The 9,649-nt window shown below is 36.1% G+C and overlaps 1 protein-coding gene across 2 annotated transcripts in view; it reads right to left on the minus strand.

Moving 5' to 3' along the window:
* Positions 1-5,611, minus strand: part of LOC308644834 (phosphatidylinositol-3,5-bisphosphate 3-phosphatase MTMR3-like) — a 39,657-nt gene extending 34,046 nt beyond the window's left edge. For both annotated transcript variants that reach the window (XM_081286525.1, XM_081286526.1), the window contains exon 1: positions 5,559-5,611. The gene's annotated coding sequence lies outside the window, so the exon portion shown is untranslated. The remainder of the gene's footprint in view (positions 1-5,558) is intronic.
* Positions 5,612-9,649: the final 4,038 nt, after the last annotated feature.

Consider the following 9,649-nt stretch of genomic DNA (forward strand, 5'->3'; position numbering starts at 1 on the left):
GGTAACTGCAATGATCCAGCCAAGAGACAAGGTAATAGTAATGGAAATGGTGGGATGTTGCTAGATTCTGGATATACTTTGCAAGTATCATCTTCAGGATTTGAGCTCATGAATTAAATTTAAAAGAAAAGGAAGTCTTTTTTTTTGCCCCAGCAACTGAAAGCAAGGATTTACTGATGGGGAACATCCATGCAAAGACGGGAGTGAAGAAACAAAGGAGAATCATAAGTTCTATTTCAGACGTATTACATTTGAGATGCACATCAAATATCCAGTTGAAAATGCCAAGTAAAGTGCTAGATAAACCAGACTAGAGATCTGAAAGATGGAAGTCAGAAATATTAATATAAATGTGAGAGACATTAGTGTGTGAACAGCATTTAAGCTGTATAAGTTTAAAGAGAGGCCAGGAAGATCATGGACAGGAGCTTGATATAATCCATTGTTTAGAGAAAAGACCACAGGGTTCAGTAATAAGCCAAGTCACAGTCATCATTCTTGACATTCCTTCAAACCCACACCAAATCTTTGTGATTTGATAATGACCCAAATTGGCATAAAATTATTTCCTTTGTTCACTCTAATAAATATACTCAATACCTACTATATTCCAGGCATTGCTAGGCTTTAGAAAGACAACCGTGCATAAAAAGTCAAGAAGCGGTCTTCCTCAAGAGAAACAAACAGGATCTAATGTTAAGTTGTTAGCTAATGAACGCTACAAAGAAAACAGAGTTAAGGGTAAGAAATAACAGAATATGGTACTTGAAATAGGAAGTAAAGATGTTGTAAGAGGGAAACTGTTAGAATTAAAAAGGAGAGAGGTATTATGCACAGTGGCCTACACCTATAAACTCAGCAACTCAGGAGGTTGAGGTGGGAGGACTGCAAGTTTGAAATCAACCTCAGCAACTTAGTGAGCCATAAAAAAAAAAACAATGAGCCAGATGTGGTTGTTCACACCTGTAATCCCAGCACTCGGGAGGTTAAGGCAAGAGGATCGCAAATTCAAAGCCAGCCTCAGCAAAAAAGCCAGGCACTAAGTAACTAAGTGAGACCCTGTCTCTAAATAAAACACAAAATACGCTGGGGATGTGGCTCTGCCCCTGAATTCAATCCCTGGTACCCCCACAAAAAAATAATTATGAAATTCTATCATTTGCATTAATATGGATCAAACACAGGACATTACTTTAAGTGAAATAATTCTGACACAAAAAAGACAAATAATGCATATTCTCACTTACATGTAGACTCTAACAAGTTGATCTCCAAGAAACAGACAATAGAATAATGGCTAACAGAGCCTAAAAGGTGAGGGAGAGAGGAGAGAGGATGGTTAACAGATATACAGAGGTAAAACTAGATAGGAGGAGGAATAACTTCTAATGCTCTATAGCACCATATGGTAATTGTGGTCAACAACAGTTGATTATATCAAAATAAAGGATTTAGAACACAAAGTTCCCCCCCACACAAAGAAATGATTAATGTCTGAGGTGATAAATGTCAATAATAAGTCTGATCTGATCATTACATATTGCATACATGTACTGAAATATCACACTGTACAGACTATACTCCATAAATATGTTCAATTACTATGTGTCAATTTAAAAATACACATGTTGAGACTGTTATAGAGAAACATTTTAAAAACTTGAAGTTCTGGACATCACAAAACCAAATTTACTGTTTATACAATAAACACCAATGTGCACTCTGTGACTTTGTGTGTGTGTGTGTGTGTGTCAGGGGTGGGGGGGCGGTAATATAGATTGAACCCAGGCTAAGCAAGCACTCTATCATTAGGCTACATCCCTAGCCCCACCTACCCACCCACCCCCTTTTAATTTTTACTTTGAGACATGGTCTTGCTACGTTACCTAAGCTAACCTTGAACTTACAATCCTCCTGCCTCTACTTCCCAAGTGGCTGGGACTACAGGCTTGCACCACAACACCCAGCACATTTAGTGTCCTTTAAGGTTTATTTTTTTCCCCAGGAAAAAAATGCACAGAAAACTCATACAGGCATCACAGAGTAAGATGACCAGCTGAACTGTACTCATCTAGTGACAATTCACTAAAATTAAAATTCCAATTACAAAGTAAATTGTTGTAAGAATTGTAATGCATTCTTCTGTCATATAGAAATAAAATAAATAAAAAAGTAAACTGCTGATCAGCAGTTACATCATATACACATATGCTAACTTTACAGTTAAGGCTAAATTTTTAGTAAGCAAGGAAATAATCACAATGAAGATCTGCCACTTAACATTAAAAGACTAAATCAATGTAAAAAGTCTTCATCCAGAAGTGATGCCTTTGATTTCTGTACCAAATAAAGACTTTGAAAACAGCGTACTACACTGCAGGCAGTCAAAAATTACCCAAGAACCCATGTCAGATAGTTTGATATGTATTGGTTCTTACACTAATGCAGTTTTTGTTCCAATGACAGACAGAAAAAGATAATAATTATAAAGTATGTTAAATGTGATGAAGGAAACAATTAGGATGCTGAGACAAAGAATTAATAAGAGGATGCAAGAGACTACATCAGAAAAGCTGGCTGGGATGTGTGGGGGGGTCAAACTTCTGGTATAGATAACAGCATAGTATTCCAGAAAGACTGACATATTTGAAGAACTAAAAGGAAGAAATCATTCTAGCTAAAATATATTGAATCAGAGTGAAAGTAGCCCAATTTAAAGTTGAAATGTATAAGGAAAAGATCATGTAAAGATTATATTCCAAGCACAACAGGATACCATTTACAGGTTTTAAACAGAAGAGTGACATGAAGATCATGCTGACTATTATGTGGTGACTGGATTAAAAGACGGAAAAAATAAAGAAGACAATCGGGAACGATTACAGGAAGAGGATGGTGTTTTGATTTAGAAGAGTGGAAGTACAGACAGAAGAAAGACAAAGATCTGAAAGGTATTTTGGAGTATAATAACATAACAAAGGTAAAAACATGGATGTAGGGGTTAAGGGAGAGTGGAGAATTTACAATTCAGGAAAGAAAATAAGTAGATAAAATAAAATCAGAAAATCGGAAGTGCTGCTTTAAGAATTTGAGAAAAATTCAAAATTGCCATAGGAATTCCAAATTCACAAGTAAAAGCCAAGATCATGGGTAAGTCTGCAACCAATCTGAATTAAAAAGTTTTTAAAGGTTCCTTTTAAAACTACAAAGAACGGTCATGAACAATCCTTAGGAAATATTCAAGGGTTATTGCAACACCTCACTTGCATAACTTGGGCCGTATTGTGGTAGTTATACTTTCACCACAAAAGGAAGAAGTTGAATCATTACTGTTAGTCTGATAAACAATTAAGACATGTGAATTTGCTTAGGTCTAATAGTAATGGATGGTCCATGTAAGAAATTTTAAAAATAGCTATAAAAGGTAAACAAATACCCTCTTATGATGCTGGTGGGAATATAAAATGGTGCAGCCTCTTTGGAAAACAGCCTCATATTTCCTCAAACAATAAAATAGATTTACCAATTGACCCAGCAATAGCAATCCTAGTATTTATCTGAGAAAACAAAAAAGTATGAACACATAAGAACTTATACATACATGTTCTCAGCAACATTACCGAAATAACCAAAAGGTGGAAACTATTTGTTCAACTATATGAACATTTGGATTAACAAAATGGTATCCAAACAATGGATTATTGTTCAGTCTTGGAAAGGAATGAAATATTGATAAACTTTGAACACATGATAAAAGAAGCCAAACACAAAAGACTACATGCCATAGCAGGATTATGTTTACATGAAATGTCTAGAACAAGGAAATTCTATAGAGATAGAAAATTAATTAGTATTTGCTTAGGGCTGGGAGAGATGGAGGGCAAGAGACAGTGACAGCTAGGGGATATGAAGTTTCTTTTCTGAAGTGATGAAAATGTTCTAAAATAGGCAAGTGATGGCTACAGAATTTTGTGAATACACTAGAGTCACTGAATCATATACTCTACATGGTGAACTACACAGTATGTGAATCTTCCCCCCTAATCCCACAAACCATCTTGGGAATCAAACCCAGGGATTCTCTACCACTGAGCTACATTCCCAGCGCTTTTCCATTTTTATTTTAAGACAAGGTCTCACTAAACTTCCCAGACAGATCCCAAACTGGCAATCCTCCTGTCTCGTCCTCCAAAGTAGCTGGGACTATAGAACCACACTCACCAGAATTATATTTTAATAACTGCTTCTTAAAAAAACAAGAACCAGCAAGATTTTTTTTTTTTTTTTGGTACCAGGGATTGCACTCAGCAACACTCAATCACTGAGTCCCATTCTCAGTTCTATTTTTTTAAGATAGATAGATAGATAGATAGAGAGAGAGAGAGAGAGAGAGAGAGAGAGAGAATTTTTTAATATTTATTTTTCAGTTTAAGGTGGACACAACGTCTCTATTTTATTTTTATATGGTGCTGAGGATCGAACCCAGCGCCCCGTGCATGCCAGACAAGCGCGTTACCGCTTGAGCCACATCCCCAGCCCCTATTTTGTATTTCACTGAGTTGCTTAGGGCCTCACTGTTGCTGGCTTTGAACTTGTGATCCTCCTGCCTCAGTCTCCCGAGCTGCTGGGATTACAGGCGTGCGACATGATGCCCAGCCAAACCAGCAAGATCTTGAACTATGAGACAAAGATTGAACAGAAATGGTACATATAGCAGAAAAAAAAAATGAACACTGAACAGTATTAAAAAGACAGGAAGTAGGCAAGTGTGTTTATAACAAGAGTCATCTGAGGTACACAGGGAACAGGTTATTAGCTATAGAAGATTTGTTCAAATCCATCTCTAAAGAGCCCTACATGCCATGCTAAGAAGTTGGATCCATGTTCTAGGGCAATGATAAGCCAAGACAATGGTTTGGATTTAATAACTTAAAAGCAAAGCACAACTTTTCAATGAAAGGGAATTATAATTCCCTAAATTAAACAGATTTATAAGGCTATAATAAAGATACAGTAAGGGACAGATACTGCCGGATTAATATCCACACTGGAGAAAGATCTAGAAAAATCTTTAGAACTTGTTTTTCTAATTAAACTTCACACTTGTACTACTACCTCTAGTACTAAGAGGCATTAATTATCATATAAATATATACCAATTTTAAGAAAATTCAAAGACTCAAGTTTTCAATTTTAAAACTCCAGATTGGTAAGCGCTGTTTATTTTAGAAGAAATACTTGCTGCAACTCATTAACTCTCAATTTAAATACAAATTTCCAGGCACAGAACATTACCACAATTACATATGGAAAAAGTAACTCTCCCTGTATCCTAATGAAGGAAAAATAAAATTAAAATTACAGACACACACACACACACACACACACACACACACACACACACCCCATATTTAAAGACATTAAAATGAACAGAAAACTTCATCTAAGTAATTATGGACAAGACAGACAGACTCCCCACCACCATCATCATTCTGTAAATCAATTTTTCCTGCTTCAAATCAGCAGAGAGAGAATATTGGAGGGGGGGTATATCTTACCAAATGAAGTTTGTACTGAGAACTTTTTCTATCAGAAGGTTTCACAAGGAAATCTGCAAAAGAAACACATTTTATAATGACAAATATTTTAAGAATCAAGATAGATTTCACTACCAGATTTTTCTGTACAAGTTAGAACATATGATGGATTTTTCTTGCTGCAATAAAGACTGTTCAGAAAATACTCTTTATTGCAGCGAATAACCACAAATTTTATAATATTTAAATCACAGAATTAAGACCCAGCCAGGCCTTCGCATGCCTTCTGCAACAGTAGAAATATACAAAAAAGAGCTTTCCAGGAACCTCCTATTTTAGGGCTTTTCTTCAGTCAAGAAAGCGTCATTTCTGACAGCTTGTCAGGGAAATCTCCGCAACTTAAAAGAACAGGTACGTTAAAAACTAAGGTCACAGCTACTCTGGTTTGGACTTCCTAGTTAAAGTTTTTGGTACATATAATTGCCTTCTACCAATGAATCTTTTTTAAGAAAAAAGAAAGGGGCACAAAGAATTTGTTCTCTACTAGGCAACAATTCTGACTTTTACAGAAATAAAAGGCCTAATTGACCTAATTCCTTTGTGATTATTTCTCTCAATATTTATAGACACAATTCTTTTGAGCTGATGGTTCAAGTGACATGAAGTTATATATGTGAAGAAGAATATAATGAATATTGAAACTCTAAAGAATCAGAAAAAGAACTATTTCATTAGAAAATGAGGGTGGCATTCAAGGAAGCTAGCCAGCTATGTACGATATTCTAGTAACCTCCCAAGAAGATATATGTCCATCAGATAATTAGGGTTGTGGCCGGGTGTGATGGTGCACACCTGTAATCCCAGAGGCTTGGGAGGCTGAGAGAGGAGGATTGGGGGTTCAAAGCCAGCCTCAGCAAAAGCTAGGTACTAAGAAACACAGTGAGACCCCGTCTCTAAGTAAAGTACAAAAAAGGGATGGGGATGTGACTAGTGGTCAAGTGCTCCCGAGTTCAATCCCCAGTACCTCCCCCCACCAAAAAAAAAGATAATTGGGGTTGTGGGGTGGAATTAAATTCAACACAAAATCACTACATCTATTCTAAGAATTATCTGACATGTTTTAGAAATTACTTATTCTGGCAGATATATGTTCATTAAGTGTTCATGTAAAATTTCCACATGAAATTCCAAGAAATGAACCAAATAAAAAGACAGATTCAACGAAAAGGCTGAGACAGGTAGGCTTCAATTACAGCAAAGAATCTTCTTCCCAATAACCAAAATCAAACCACAAGCAAAATACATTGCCCATGTCTCTAAGGACTATTTGTCACATAAGTGCCAGGAGTCTAAAAGAAGCTCGGCAGGAGACAAGCGTGAGGCACTGGGTTTGATCCCCAGTACCACATAAAAATAAACAAATAAAGTAAAGGCATTCTGTCCATCTACAAAAAGAAAAAAAAAAAGGTGATGAGTGCCTTCCTATGATAAAAGTCAGATGTACCTCAAAGTAGTTATGTTTTGGGGCCTTGAACATAATCTTAATTTTAGAGCTAGAGAATTTAATATGGTTATGTTGGGTGAGGTAGGGGTTAATTAACTCTTAAATGTTAAAGTTACTCTTAAGTTCCATCACAAGGGAATACAAAAATTAAATCCTTCTGGCGAGATGCAGTAGCCAGCAGCTCCAGAGGCCGAGGCAGGAGGATCGCGAGTTCAAAGCCAGCCTCAGCAAAAGCAAGGCACTGAGAAACTCAATGAGACCCTGTCTCTAAATAAAATACAAAAAAGGCTGTGGCAAAGTGGTCAAGTGACCCTGAGTTCAATTCCCAGTACCCAAAATAAAAAAAATAAATCATTCTGAAGCTATCTGAATTAAGATGTAAGTTTTTTACCATTACATATTACACCATATGAATATGATTTTATCTATTTTAAGAGATAACCCTAAAGAATAAAAATCAACACAGTTGAATATTAAATACTATGACACAAGATGTTATTACACAGCTTGATCAGAGAAAGAAACCTAACACAATATACTCAATGAACTCTCTTTCTGGAAGATAATGAGGTTGACTATGAAAGTCATTGAGGCCCTGAGAAGGCCAAGAAGGAATGGACAAATTTAGTATCTACTCAGTATAGTTTGTGATTACCTATGTGCCACCTACCACACTAGCTTCAACAAGGGCAAAGAGGTACACCAATCTGGATGATTTATATAATCTTTTGAAGCCATTACATTTTTTAAAGAATTTAACCTTTATTTTTTTTTATTTGCTTTTATGTGGTGCTGAGGATCTGACCCAGTGCTTCATACCCATGCTAGGCAAGCGTTCTACCACAGAGCCACAACTCCAGCCCCAACTTTTTAAAAAAATTTTTTAAGTTGTTGATAGAAATAAATGAATAAATAAAGATCTATGTGGTGCTGAGAATCAAACCCAGTGCCTCACACATGCCAGGCAAGTGTGCTACCACTGAGCCACAGTCACAGCCCCAATCTTTTAAAAAACATAAAAACTAATCAGTAAATATAAACAAGGGTCCCTCTCCTGAGAGAACCTACTCTCTCCCTTTACTGTGTCCCCTTCTCTCCTTTCCTATCCTTTCTAATAAACTCATGCCTATTATTCTGAAAAAATAAATAAAACAGGAAAAACTAAAACAAAGGCCAGGCATCCTAAAATGTTTGGGGGGATGGGAGAGGGGGACAGTGGAGAACTTTTTTTTTTTTTTTAACTGAAATACATTTTAAAAATGGAGTAATTTTCAAATAGCCCTGTCACTTTTCAAATGCAGGCTATTAAGAGTTCAAAACTTTAAGAAGGCAAGCAACATTAAATAATTTTAAAACAATCTTATTTACTATGGATATGAAAACAAATGGATCTGCTTGCACATGCACTGAATAGTTAAAAAAAAAAAACAGATTTGGAACACACCTTGAGTGTGGAGGCAATACTAAATAGTAAATCCGGGAATATTAAATTTTAAGAAATGATTTTACAGCAAGGCACAGTGACACAGACCTTAGTCCCAGCTACTTTAGAGGTTAAGATGGGATCACTTGAGCCCAAAATTTCAGAACCATCCTGGTCAAATAGCTAGATCCTATGTAAAAATAAATAAATAAATAATTTTTTAAAAAGATTAAAAAAAAAAGCTTTATAACTGTCACTGGAAGGGATAATTTTTTTCTTTTTTCCTTATTTATGTCTATTAACTTTTTAGATATTCAAAACTAGGATACCTGTAGTAGGTTGGGCAGGATTATTCCTTGGTGGAGAGATGATTTAATCATTGGCATTAAGTCAAACACAAGCATTTATCATCTGGGTAAAGCAACTATGGCTTAAACTTATTCCCTCAAACTCAAGTTTCCTAAAAACCTTTACTGCTTAAGACAAGTATAACTAAAAATACAAACAAGGAGAAAATCAAAAACATTACTGCATCCACCTACTATGCTTAAGTGGTGAAGATTCATGCATTCAACAAATATTTTTGGATGGGAGGTACTACTCCAGACACTGGTGATGCAGCAATGAACAAAATTAAGTTCTAATCCTTCCGCAGCTGCCATTTTACTATCAACTACGACCTCACAGGCCTGATTGTTCACTGTTTGACTTTTTTCCCTATTTATACTTTGAAAACAATAAAACAAATTGGCAGTATTTAGTTCAATATGTAACTTTATGATCAGTGTACTACAGTTTTCTGCCAGCTGTGGGACACAGATAAGCAGTTAAAACATTATCATTTCCTAAACAAAAAACTACCTCCCTCTCTGGGGCAGGGGCAGAGGTTGGGGGGGGGAGGGGCTTATCAAGTTGTCAGAATCAGCTAGACTTCATGTTATAATCACATTTCTGTACCAAAAGAAACTATAGTGGTACCAAGACTCTTAAACCACTAACATTTATGATAATGTCACTATAATAAGCATAAGCTCGTGGAGCACAATGGCACATACCTATACTATAATCTCACTTAGTTGAGAGGCTGAAGCAGGATGACTGCAAATTCAAAGTCAATCTTAGCAACTTTACAAGACCCTATCTCAAAATAAAATTATAAGGGTTGCAGGGGCTGGAGTTGTGGCT

This window comes from Spermophilus citellus (genome assembly GCF_964194105.1).
Source record: "Spermophilus citellus genome assembly, chromosome: 3".
Taxonomy (NCBI): Eukaryota; Metazoa; Chordata; class Mammalia; order Rodentia; family Sciuridae; genus Spermophilus; species Spermophilus citellus.